Source organism: Rhinatrema bivittatum, chromosome 6, assembly GCF_901001135.1.
Source record: "Rhinatrema bivittatum chromosome 6, aRhiBiv1.1, whole genome shotgun sequence".
NCBI classification, from domain to species: domain Eukaryota; kingdom Metazoa; phylum Chordata; class Amphibia; order Gymnophiona; family Rhinatrematidae; genus Rhinatrema; species Rhinatrema bivittatum.
In genome coordinates, this window is record NC_042620.1 from 112,212,860 (window position 1) to 112,225,857 (window position 12,998).

Consider the following 12,998-nt stretch of genomic DNA (forward strand, 5'->3'; position numbering starts at 1 on the left):
AGACACAGACACTGGGACCACAGCCCTCAGACTGAGGAGCCTTGACAATGTACTCTCCCACCATTTGCTTCTTCTGCAGGAAGTGGCAGGGTGACTCCATGAATATGTCCCGAGGAATACTGCGAAATTCCTTTGCACATCCATCTCTCATCACTTGTGGGACCCATTGATCCGAAGTGATTTTGACCCACCTCCGATAAAAGAGAGAGGTGTCCCCCTATCTCTGTTCCTGTGGGTGGGTCAGCAAACACGTCATTGGGAGGACTGGGAGGTTCCCCTACCCAAGCCTGTGCTTCTATTGGGCTGTCTGGGACAAAAGGACAGAGACCTATCGAAAGGCCAAGTCCTCTGAAAGGTTGCTCCTGTATAGACAAACATCTGGATCCTCTAGCACAACCCCTCATGTTAAAGGGGAGCTGAGTCTGCTTCTTATCCTCCAGTAAACGAACTGGAGATTTGTCCCACTTACGTGACAGTTTCTCCAACTCGCTCCCAAATAAAGGCGAGCCGTTAAAGGGAGACTTGGTAAGGTTAGCTTTTGCGGTCACATAGGCTGACCGATTTCTCAACCATAACTGGCGTGTGCCACCAATCAAAGCCATTCCTCTGGCAGAGGTGCAGACCAAATCATAGCCTGAATCAGCCAAGGTGGCCGTGGCTGGTTCCATAACTGCCCTGGAATTCACCCCAGAGTCATCAACGTCTTGGGGAGAAGCAAACAAGAGTGAGCCACAAGGGAACAACAAGAAGCAATCTGCAAGGACATTGCCACTGCTTCAAATGCCTGTTTAAATATAGTCTCAATCTTTCTATCATGAGTATCCTTCAAGGCCACTCCTCCCTGCACAGGAATAGTGGTCCGCTTGGAGACTGCACACACAAGTGCATCTACCTTCGGAAACATAAGCGACCTCTTACCACTAGATTCAGAGGGTACAGGCTTTATGCAAGGACACCAAAATGGGATTTCTCTTCGGCACAGACATGGAATCTGTCCCAGGGACCACAATCATGTCCAAGGTCTGGGTGATCAGAGCTGGCAGTTAATTTCTAAGAAAGAACCGTAGCATATATGGTTCTAGATCTGGAGGAATCGCACCTTCCTCCAGAGAAGCAGAAATCAGCATCATCCATGCCATCCAGATCCCTATCATTGGATTGGACATTGGATTCTCCCTATCAGGAGAATCCAATGTCGCTCTAGCAGCACTCCTGCGCTTAAGAAAAGGTCCAGACAAGGTCCCTATCTGCTCCTCTACTCTAGGAGCAGTGGACCAAATTGAAGACTGCACCTGAAAAAGGGAAAATATTCTACCCAGGAAAATGTAGAAGTATCCAAACCAGGAGACACCTGGGGAGTTCTCACTGAACTACCATCCCATGCTGAGGAGAGGCGCTCCATCTGAGCCATCTTTACCCAGACCTACAAGTTGGCTGGGAATAACCATGCTTAGTGAAATCAGAGGAGGCTAAAACTTCCTGAGCCTCAAACAGTGCTAGCATAAATTAGCATGCACTCCTTGCTGAGATGCCCTAATATGACAGACAATGCAAAAGGAAAAGCGTTTAGGCTTCTTAGAAATAGGTGCCATTCTGGTTGACAGCACGCTGAGCAGCGGCTGGAGGTGTGAGTCTAGCTTTTTTTTTTTTTAACGTCCAAAAATTCTAGGCGCCTGACACTTGGACATCCGACATTTGGACGCCACAATGCTTGGTGTCCCATACCTAGGCACTTGTAGAATAAGCGTCACTCAAAGGACAGGCGCACAAAAAACATGTAACGGACACATAAGGAAGCATGAGCCTGGATGCACAACAAAGTCCGACTAGGCATCCAGAAAAACTGGATACACAACTGGCTGCACAGCTAGACACACATGCCGAACTGACAATCCTGTAGAGGGCAACCAAAGAAGCGAGCTAAAAGCTGTTTAGGCCTACCTCGCGGCATGCAACCAAGAAACCTTGGAGCGGGGCCTAGCCAACGAAGGCTGCTCAACCTGCCAGGCCGCCCACGTCCCTTGACCTCCCATGGAATGAGATGAAATTTGGAACATCGTGCCAAGCACGGAGACTGGGAGGAAGGAAGCCCAGGCAGAACTCTCCTTCACTGTCTCTGCAACAAAAAACACTTACCGGAGCTCAGCCTTACTGCTCAGGCTTCCTGCTCCCGCTGCCTTTCAGCTGCTTAAGCAGCTAAGTCCACGCTGGCAGAAAAAACCAGCTACTGGACCCTAGGCACACCTCTGAGGGACCAGGGAAATCAACTCAGGAATTCTCAACTGGGGGAGGGACTTTATCGTTATCACTATAGGTTAGCGGGGAAAATTTTTCTCCTTTTCTTAAAATCGAAGCAATCCCCACTGGGGAGATGCATGTCCACCATCTGCTGGAGACTAAGAATACTGGGAGGCTGTCACTAGAGGGTGTTATATACAATGATGTCACTTTACTCTGTTCTCATCTGCTGGTAGGGGAGCATAAACCCACTTGTTCTGGATTCATCTGACTGGATGCTAAAAAATTTGCTAATAATTTGTATTGCCACACTGGATGCAAACCAGAAAAAAGGCTATTTGACAAATTAATAGGGTCATTCATCAAAATGCATTACGGCATTAACGAACGCAATAACGCCATAACGCTTGCAATAATAGCACTAGCGCATATGCAAATTTTGGGGAAGGACAGGATTAGAGAGGTGTTTGGGAGGGATTTATGAAAATGAGGGGCAATATCACACCATGTGATAGCATAACACATGCTATCTCATGGTTATAACACTGGAAATAATTACACCTTTTTTCCTGGCGTTAAGCTGTGATATGCCTGAAACAGCCATAACGCAATTCGCACTAAATTTTTCGAATTGCATTTTGGCCATTTCTGGGCTTAGGAGAGGGGGGAGAGAGAGCGCATCTCTGGGGATGTCTTCACAGTATGCAACTATTTATATGCCTATAGGAGGGGCAGCTAATAGTTCGAGGTAAGGTGTTGGTGGGGGTTTAGGGGTCAGTTTTTCATGTATAGTGAGACGTACTAACAGCATACCGGTGAAGATTTGATGTCATTTGGAGTAAGGAAATTCTCAAAGATAAAAGGTTGTACTATGCTTTCTCGCCCTAGCTTAATGGTACCCTGTTATAGAGTCCATCAAGCTAGGGCAAAAGATCATAGCAGGTATATGTTGAAAACTAAACTAAAATTTGAAACAGTAAAACAGTACAACGGCATATTAAATATGAAAACCAAAATAAATTAAGACAAAACTTGAAAAATAAAATGCTCCAGAGTCAATTATCTTCCATAAAGAATTTTTCAGATGGTAAACTGATAAGCATACCTTTCTTCTGGAGATATTGATGTAAATGTTGCAACCTACTCAGCACTAATTTTAATGCTCATGAAAGTATGAATATTTACAATTTTTATGAATCCAATAATTCATACAAGCTTATGCATAATTTTTTCCATGCCTGTATTCATCTGTCCATCTCTGACTCCATCAGTTTCGGCCAATTAAAAGTGAATTTTACCTCAAGGAAAAGCTTTTAGACCTGAGGAATTACAATAAAGAAAACAAAAGAAGGGATCTGTACATGTTCAAACTCTGCTTTGACAGCAGCAATGGGCCTTGGGTCCATGCCAGTGGTTTCCCACTCCCTCTGCTGCTCCTCTGTTCCTCACAAAGCACAGTTCCTAGTCGCAAACTCACAGGCCGATGCAATATAGCGTGCTCGGCTGAGTACACTAAACATGCGCTTCGATGCATGTTTTGGGGGAGCATCCAAACCCCTTATGCAATAAGGGAATTAGCATATCCAAAACGCACATCCAATCAGCAAATAGCTAATAGCGCTCATCACATATAAATTCATGTTGAGGCTATTAGCTATTACCTCCCCCCCATGCAAAAAAAAAAAAAAAAGCACCACATATGTACATTTTTGCTCTCGAAAATTAACACCTGCCCCAGAGCAGGCGTTAATTCTTGAGGAGCCCCTAAAGGTAACAGAAAAGCAGAAAATACTGCTTTATTCCTTTTTTCAGTTCATCTGACTTAATATAGTGGCAATATTAAGTCAGAGGAACAAAAAAAGTAAAAAAAAAAAATATATTTTTTTTTTTTAATGTCGCCAGTGGTTAAGTTAGGAAAACGGATGCTCAATTAACGAGAGTCCATTTTTCTAATCTGCGGCTGTGCACAGGTTAGGAAAAAACAAGTTTGCTTATTGTAAACAGAGTTTTCTGAAGATAGCAGGATGAATTAGCCATGCTGTCTGGGGATGTTTTCCAGGACAGCCCAGGCGGACCTTCCCTTAGCTGACAGAGCTTTGCTCTGTGTAAGGCTGCGTGTACTTTCCTGTGTGATGCGATCTTCCTCTCAGTCTTTTCAAAGCAGATCTGCAAAACACAAGGTGGAGACTGTCCTGGGAGGGGGGGGCGGGCCAACTACCTACAAAAACATCCCTTTACAGTAAGCAAACTTGCTTTTTTCCTGCAGATAAGCAGGCTGAATTAGCTATGCTGTCTGGGAGTCCCCAGCTGAGAAGGAAAGAGCGCAGCCAGACGATTTTCTCTCTTTTCTTTATTTTTTTATATAAGTGGACTGCTGCAAGAAGTCTAAGTCTGGAGGGCTGCGCTCACCTTCGTCCATGACGGTGGACAGTCTCTTCACTTCCTGACAGGATGGAATATAGCTCTGCCCATCACTTTATCTGTCGCCGATTGATGGTCTATGCAGTAGTGAGTCATAAACGTGTGCAGGGAGAACCACATGGCCGCTATGCAAATATCCTGGATTGGGACCTCCCGGAGATGGGTGATAAGCTGCCTTCATCCGAACTTAATGCGCTTCTGGCGATCCTGCAAGAGTCTCATCTCTTGGCATAACAGAACCAAATACACTGCAAAATCCAAGTACTCAGCCGAGCACGCTATATTGCATCGGCCTGTGAGTTTGCGACTAGGAACTGTGCTTTGTGAGGAACAGAGGAGCAGCAGAGGGAGTGGGAAACCACTGGCATGGACCCAAGGCCCATTGCTGCCGTCAAAGCAGAGTTTGAACATGTACAGATCCCTTCTTTTGGTAACTGGCTGACCTGGGGAATTCGGACTGAAGGAGACGAACAGCTGCGAGGGTCTGGTTTCGGACTGTGTTCTTTGCTTATAATACGCCAAGGCTCGCTTGCAGTCCCATGTATGCAGCCGCCTCCCCCCTCATTCCAATGAGACTTCGGGCAGAAGGTCGTCAGAGTGATTGTCTGGTTGATGTGGAAGGCAGAGACTACTTTTGGTAGCACAGAAGGATGGGCCGCAGGGTTACCTTGTGTTGAAACTCCAGGTATGGAGAATAGTGGACTAGCACCTGCAGCTCGCTGACTTGCCACGCAGAGGTGAGGGCGACCAGGAACACACCTTCCAGGAGAAGTACCTTGGATAGGGCTGAATCCAAGGGTGGCAGGATCAGCTGCTCCAGAACGACGATGAGGTCCCACGGGGCCAGCAGCTTGTGGCAGGGTGGTTGAAGGTGAAGGATGCCCCACATGAAGCAAGACCCCAGGGGAATGGTTGGAGATGGGGAGACCCCGTTGCGGGTGATGGTAAGCTGTGATCGCACTGACATGAACTCTCATCGACACAGTCGCCAGACCTGTCTGAAAGAGGGAGGTAAAGGTATTCCAGCAGGCGCTCCGGGGAGCATGAGAAAGGGTTGATGCATTTGGCATCGCACCAAGCAGCATAGCGGAACTATTTCCCTTCATAGTTGCGCCTAGTATAGGACTTTTGAGACGAGATGAGAAAATCCTGGACTTCAGTTGGCAGACACAGGTGAGTTAACACTGCCTTTTCAATCTCCACACCATGAGATGGAGGGAGGAGTTCAGCGGGTGGAGTAGTGAGCCCCCGTCCTGCAATATCAAGGCTGCACTGTGGCCCAGTGGGATGGGAGGTTCCATGGATAGACGTACAAGATAGGCATACCACAGTTGACTGGATCACGCTAGAGTCACGAGGATGAGATCTGCCGAGTCTAGCATACATTTCTGCATGGGTCTGGAGATGAGGGGTATCGGGGGGGGGTACGCATACAGAAGCCCCCCTGTCCACGGTATGAAAGCGGCGTCCGGCACCAGATGATGTTGGCTGGGGTACACTGAGCAGAATGCCTGCACTTTCCTGTTGCTCTGTTGGGAAGAGGTCTAGACTTGGCAGGCCCCAGCTCTGGAAGAAGGAATCCGCCACATCCTGTCAACTCCCACTCGTGCGGATGGAAGATCCTGCTTAACGTGTCTGCCATGGCGTTTTCCACTCCGGGCAAGTAGGTGGCCAGCAGGGTGATGGAACATTGTTCCGCCCACTCCTGGATGTGCACTGCCTCTCTGCACAGCATCCAGGAACTGGACCATCCTTCCTTGTTGACATAGAACATTGCAACCCGATTGTCCGTGTGGACCATGATGACCTTTTCCCAAAGGAGGCTCTCGAACATGCACAAGGCATTGCCGATTGCTCTGAGCTCCAAGAGGTTTATCTGTTGGGTCCTCTCTCAGCGAGACCAGGGGCCTTGCGTGCGAATGTGATCCAAATAGGCCTCCCACCCTGAGTTGAGGCATTCGTGGTGGAAAGAAGCAGCGATGTAAGTGCTGCGATCATTAGACCCGCCCCCTCATGACATCACTAACATCGGACAGTTAAGACAGCCTCAACACCAGGCGTCGCGTGTGGGAAGCCAGATAACATCAAGGGGGCACCCTGCAGCGCTTCTCACCCCACAGTCATGGGAGGGGAAGTGAAGGAAACAGCTTGATCTTCACCTGGAACTGGAAAGAAGCAGCGATATAAGTGCTGCGATCATTAGACCCGCCCCCCATGACATCACTAACATCGGACAGTTAAGACAGCCTCAACACCAGGCGTCGCACGCCGAAGGGGCGCGACAAAGGGGCTCTCCCCTTTGTGCACCCCTTCGTGCAAACCTTTGTATATATGTATATATGTAAAAATTTATATTAATGTTTCCTTTAACTAAGCTGTTTCATTGTATTCGACTAAGGAATTTTTTCCTGCTTTTTCTGTTTCACCGTAAACCGGCATGATTTGCATTTAATGCAAGAATGTCGGTATATAAAAGTTAAAAATAAATAAATCAGCTGATGAGTTGGGGGGGCATAACATCTCTGTCGACAGGGTTGCAGGCCGGAGCCACCAGTGCAGGTCGAATTTCATGCTGGGGTAAGCCGAATCCAGTAAGACAGCGGTTGGGCGAACTGAGTCCACAGATTTTAGGCCCCACTGCAGCCTCCAGTTGTGCAAGTGTGTGTGAGGCATCACATAAAGGGCCACCGCCATGTGTCTGAGCAAGGTCAAGAGCTGACAGGCAGACGTGTGAACTGAATCTCTCATCTGCAGGGCTAGGGTGCGCAGCACATGGGCCCTGTCCGCTGGGAGGAACGCCAGACCTTGAACAGTGCTGATACAGGTGCCAATGAACTGTAGGTTCTACTTGGGTTGAAGGCTGGATTTCTTGTAATTGATCACTAAACCTAGGCCTTTCAGGCATTGGATCATGGTGAGCAGGTTGATCCCTAGGGCACTGGGCTGGGATGCCACCACCAACCAGTCGTCTAGGTATGGAAATAGCTGAATTCCTTGTTTCCTGAGGGGGGGCCCACTGCTACCGCTAGGCACTTGGTGAACACTCTTGGGGCAGGCGAGAGTCCAAAGGGCAGAAATTTGTACTGGTAGTGATGACTCGCGACCTGAAAGCACAGGGAGTGCCAGGAGGCGGTGTGCATGGGGATAGAGTATGCATCCTTGAGCTCTAGCAAGCACATCCAATTGTTGGGTTGGAAAAATGGTAGGATGGATTTAAGAGGTCATCTTGAACTTCTCCTTCACCAGGAGCCTGTTGAGGGCTCTGAGATCCAAGATGGGGCGCAATACTCCCGACTTCTTGGGTATAAGGAAGTATTGGGAGTAGAACCCTTGACCCTGCTGCAAATTGGGAACCCACTGGATAGAATGCTGGCGGAGTAGCAAAGATACTTCCTCCCACAAGCAGCTGCAGTCCTTCGCAGAGGAGCGATATAGGCTTACCTGATGGGGAAGAACGGGCGCTGACTTGAAACGGAGCACACATCTGTCCTTGACTATGGAAAGAACCCAATGTTCAGAGGTGATGGCTTCCCAGGTGGTGTAGAAATGGGAAATCTTCCCTCCCGTGTGTACCAGTGGAAGTGGCCCTCGTGCCTCTAAAAACCCTGCTGGAGTTTTGGGTTGTTGCTAGCAGTCTGCGGCAGACGCTGCTGTCTGACTCCACTGACTCCAGGGTTCTGGCTGTGCGGACTGCGGAGGCCTCGCTGGGGGGTAGGACAGTGGTCAGTAAGAGGAATATGGCTGAAAAGGCCTTCCTATATGCTGGGTAGTACTTCTTCGGCCTGGAATGGTCGGACGGTGATGCCAGGGACATTACAGCGATGTTCTGCTCCTTCAGCTGCTCCACTGTCTCCCTCAACTTGTTCCCAAAGAGATTATCAGGGTGACAAGGGAGGTCCATCAGCTTCTCATTCACATCTTCACGAATGGCGCTGGCCCTGAGTCACGCTATCCTCTAGGCGACAATGTCTCTCGCCATGGTGCGGGCTGATGTCTCAAAGGCCTTGTATATTGTCCACAGAAGATGTGTCCAAGACCTTCCTCCAGGTCGTGGAACTGCTGTGGCATCGCATCTGGTTGCAAAGTGGTGGCGACGAATGGTTTGAGGGACTGCAGGCACTCAGAAGTACTATATGATTTAGAATTGCTGTTGCTGAATTTTAACATTCAGCATCCCAGCTTGAAATGCCCAGCATCCAAAATCATCAAGGTATTTGGAGTCCCTTCCTAGAGGGGGTGTTGGAATGCAGACAAGTCTTCTTGGCCCTTTTCATCATCAACTCCACTACCACAGATGCGTGGGGTAACTGCAGCATGCTGTAGAAAGCCAATTGCTGCATTCAGAACTTGAGGTCTGTCTTTCTGGAGGTGGCAAGGCCCAAGACTAAGGTCTTAGTCATGACTGTGTCCAGCATGCAATGGCAGAGCAGTGGGCTCAGCGGGTGTCTTGAATATTTTAAGAATCCCTAAGGCTTCTGCTTGGAAGTCTGGCACTTTCCGAGTCTCAATGCTCAGCTGGGCCCTTATCTTCTCCATAAATTTTGAGTAGGAGAGGTCAGCTCCGGATGCTCCTCTGGCAGATCCAAAGGATACCCCAATGAAGAACCAGGAGATTAAGGCGGGGAAGGGGATGGGCCCCTGTCTAAACTGCTGGCTCAGCGGTCGGGGCTTACTTTACCTCTCAGCGAGGGAGGAGAGTCACCCCGAGGGGAGATGTCCTGCTGAGGCGGAGTCCTATGCTGGCCCTCCATTGAGGAGAGGTCCTTGGAAAGTTTGTCTGAGATCTGGGACATTGTTTGGGATGCTAGAGTCCCTTGGTCATCTCTACAGGGTTGCCTAGGTGGCACAGCTGCCCGGAGTATATCTGAGTCAGGTCCCCAAGGTAGAACAGGAACACATTCTTCCACAGATGAAGGCTTGTGGCATTTCTGAATAGGTTCCTGGAGACGTGGAGAGTCTTGTCTATGCCTAGACATAGATCACAAACCCGAGAATTCTGGACCGGAAGATCTAGAAGATCTGGAACCCATGACAGAGAGGTGTTTCTCATCTGAGAAGACCAGGTCCAGTTTTGGAAGGATGTCTCTCGAGACTCTGGTATTGGGGCCAACACCTTAATGGCGGGATGCAGGGTCCTGCGTAGAGTTGCACCTTGCTTGTGTCGATGGGCCCATAGATCTGTTGCGTCCGGGCATCTGTGCTTTGGCTTGCTGCATCGGTGCGCGGTCACTTCGTGCATAGAGTGCCTCTCTCGCTTCGACTCAGACGCATGCGTGGAGTGCCACTTGTGTCCATGTTCGGGTGATGCATCTCTGTGGCGTGATGCTTGAGCAGAGTGCGTCGATGGTCCTGCGGTCTGCCGGCATCGGACACGCCGGCACATCTCCCGCTTTTTACATTCTGGGAAGGAGCTGAGGGTCGGGCCTTCTGTCTGTCTGTCAGAAGCTGTGCCGGAGGTCCTATGGACGAGGCCCTTTTAGATGGCATGGGGCAGTCCTAGCTTGTTCTTGGGGAAGAATGAGCAGATAGGCACTCTGACGTCGGGGCTTAGGACCCAGAGTTGTTCTCTGAGGCACGTGATCTTGGGGAGGGGGGGGGGGGGGGAAGACATGCAGTCGCAGTCCGCCATGTCATGCTCCGAGACAAGGAACAAACAATAATTGTGCCTGTCCGTTGCCAACATGAGCTCACCGCATTGGCAAAACTTGAATCCCGGCAGCCTAGGAGGCATACGGGGCAAAAAGTTTGAAGGTCTCCAAAAAGAAAGACGATTTGAGAGGAGTCAAGGAGCTCCACGTGCAACTTGCATGCGGAAGACGACAGAGGAAGATGGCGCCATGCGGGAAAGTACGCACAGCCTCACACAGAGCAAAGCTCTGTCAGCTAAGGGAAGCTCTGCCTCGGCCGTCTTGGAAGACGGCCCCAGACAACATGGTTAATTCAGCCCTCTTATCTGTGGGAAAAATGGATGCTCTTAAAATTGAGCATCTGTTTTCCTAACCCGCACTTACAGCCACCTCTCCTGGGTGCCTGCTGCCGAGGAGTTGGTAGGGATGCGCAAATTCCCCTAGCAACTTTCTATCACAGCAAACTATTTAAATATTACATTGGGTGTACCGAAGACGTGCATCGGCGTACGTTAGGAGAGCAGGTGCTCACGATTGAGCGCCCGTTTGCCACACACAGATATTGTATTGGCCTACCAGACAGGAATACCAAGCATCTACAGATGGCGAACTCCAGTCCTCGAGGGCCACAAACAGGTCAAGTTTTCAGGATATCCACAATGACTATGCATGAGATAGATTTGCATATACTGGAGGCAATGCGTGCAAATTTCTCATATGCATATTCATTGTGAATATCCCAAAATCCTGGCCTGTTTGTGGCACTCGAGGACTGGAGTTCGCCATCACTGACCTACAGTCAGAGGTGTGGCACTCACACCTTCCTCTGCTGTACATGCTTGATAGAGGCATATGGATTAGATGGATAAGTGAATCAACAGCGAGAAAAAGAAAGGCAACAAGTGAGCTAGCCTGGCTAGTAAACACATCTAACAATTGATTAGATAATTCAGTATCAAAACATTTCTATTTTCCATATCAATAAAATATTGAAGTTTCAAAACAGCTGAGAAGGAATAGACATTAAGTTTTAAAAATGCAATAATTTAGTGATTAATTCATTATTTGTACATTGCCACACATTTCTATATTAAGTTCATTGTTTCAATTGTAATTTCCAGATTCTTTTCATCTTATTAAACAAGTACCGTATTTTTCGCTCCACAAGACGCACTTTTTTCCCCCCAAAAGTGGGGGGAAAATGTATGTACTTCTTATGGAGCGAATATAAAAAAACCCAAAAAAACAAAAAACTAAAAATCTAATAAACCACCCCCCCCACCCCTCCTGACTCCCCCAAGGCCTGCCAAAAGTCTCTGGTGGTCCAGCAGGGGTCCAGGAGAGGTCCGGGAGTGATCTCCTGGACTTGGGCTGTCGGCTGCCAGTAATCAAAATGGCGCCAACGGCCCTTTGCCCTTACTATGTTACAGGGGCTACCGCTGCCATTGGTCGGCCCCAGTGACATAGTAAGGGCAAAGGGCCGTCGGTGCCATTTTGATTACTGGCAGCCGACGGCCCAAGTCCAGGAGATTGCTCCTGGTCTGCTCCTGGACCCCCACTGGACCACCAGGGACTTTTGGCAGGTCTTGGGGGGGGGGGGACAGGAGGGTGGGGGGTTGTAGTAAATTAATTTGGCAGGTCTTGGGGGGGGCTCAGGAGGGTGGGGGGTTGTTAATTTGGCAGGTCTTGGGGGAGGGGGGTCAGGAGGGTGGGGTTTGTTAATTTAAAGGGTTGGGATTTTTTTTGGGGGGGGGGGGCGGGTTCCCAGAGAAAGATAAGTTTTCTGATCCGGGGAGTGGACCAAAATGGCCCTCCCCAGATCCGAAAACAAAATGGGGAGAAAATAAAATGTTATGCACTCCCCTAATTTGCGCCATAAGACGCACAGACGCCCAGGGACAGAGCCGGTTTAGCACAATTTTTTTTTTTTTTTTTAATTTTCCCCCTCTGAATCCTAGGTGCATCTTATGGAGCGAAAAATACGGTATATTATGTGTTCAAGAAGGGGGAGGGGACAAGTGATAATGTGATTCGGGCAAACATTCAAGTCCCTGTTTTCATTTCTTCTGTCATCCCTTCTTTCCCCCATCACTACCACCTATGCTCTGTTACCTGCCTGTACAGATGGGGGAATGGAGGGGGGAGAGCAACAGGTGGAAGAAATGGAGGGTGCCAAAGTATTTGCTCAGACATATGAAATTTGATGGGTCAAATAGAAAGAAACAAATGTCGATGGTTAGAGAGTGGAGTTTAACTGCACTTGGCTTGGTTTAAAGCTTAACAGCAGCAGTTAGGCTGCCATGGTTCAACTCCATCTACCTTGTGGTAACCTATACAGAGCATCAATAACTGCTCTGACAGTAGTACTATAACTGCATCAGACTTCCAAGGAAGCTGGGGCAATCTTCTTAAACAATGGTTATAAGCATAACAGAAGTGGTACAGCTGCATCAGGCTTCCAGGAAGGGGTGATAATCTGCAAGGGGAGATCATGGTTAAAATCCAATCATCAGTGATCACAGGTAAGCCAGATGTTTTGACCACAACCTTTCTGATGGCTATATGAATGTCACAAAACTCAAGGTTGAGAAACTGAAAAGAGCAAGGAAGTTAATTTAAGAGATTAAATTAACAAGACAATTACAAAACACTTCTGTAGTCCATAAATAAAGGACATGCAATCTGCTATCCAATTAGTGTCTTTTCAATACA

At 48.5% G+C, this 12,998-nt stretch overlaps 1 protein-coding gene across 1 annotated transcript in view; it reads right to left on the bottom strand.

Moving 5' to 3' along the window:
- The window catches only part of LOC115093677 (neurabin-1-like), a 476,950-nt gene that overhangs the window by 144,730 nt on the left and 319,222 nt on the right, over positions 1-12,998 (bottom strand). The gene's annotated exons all lie outside the window — the stretch shown is intronic.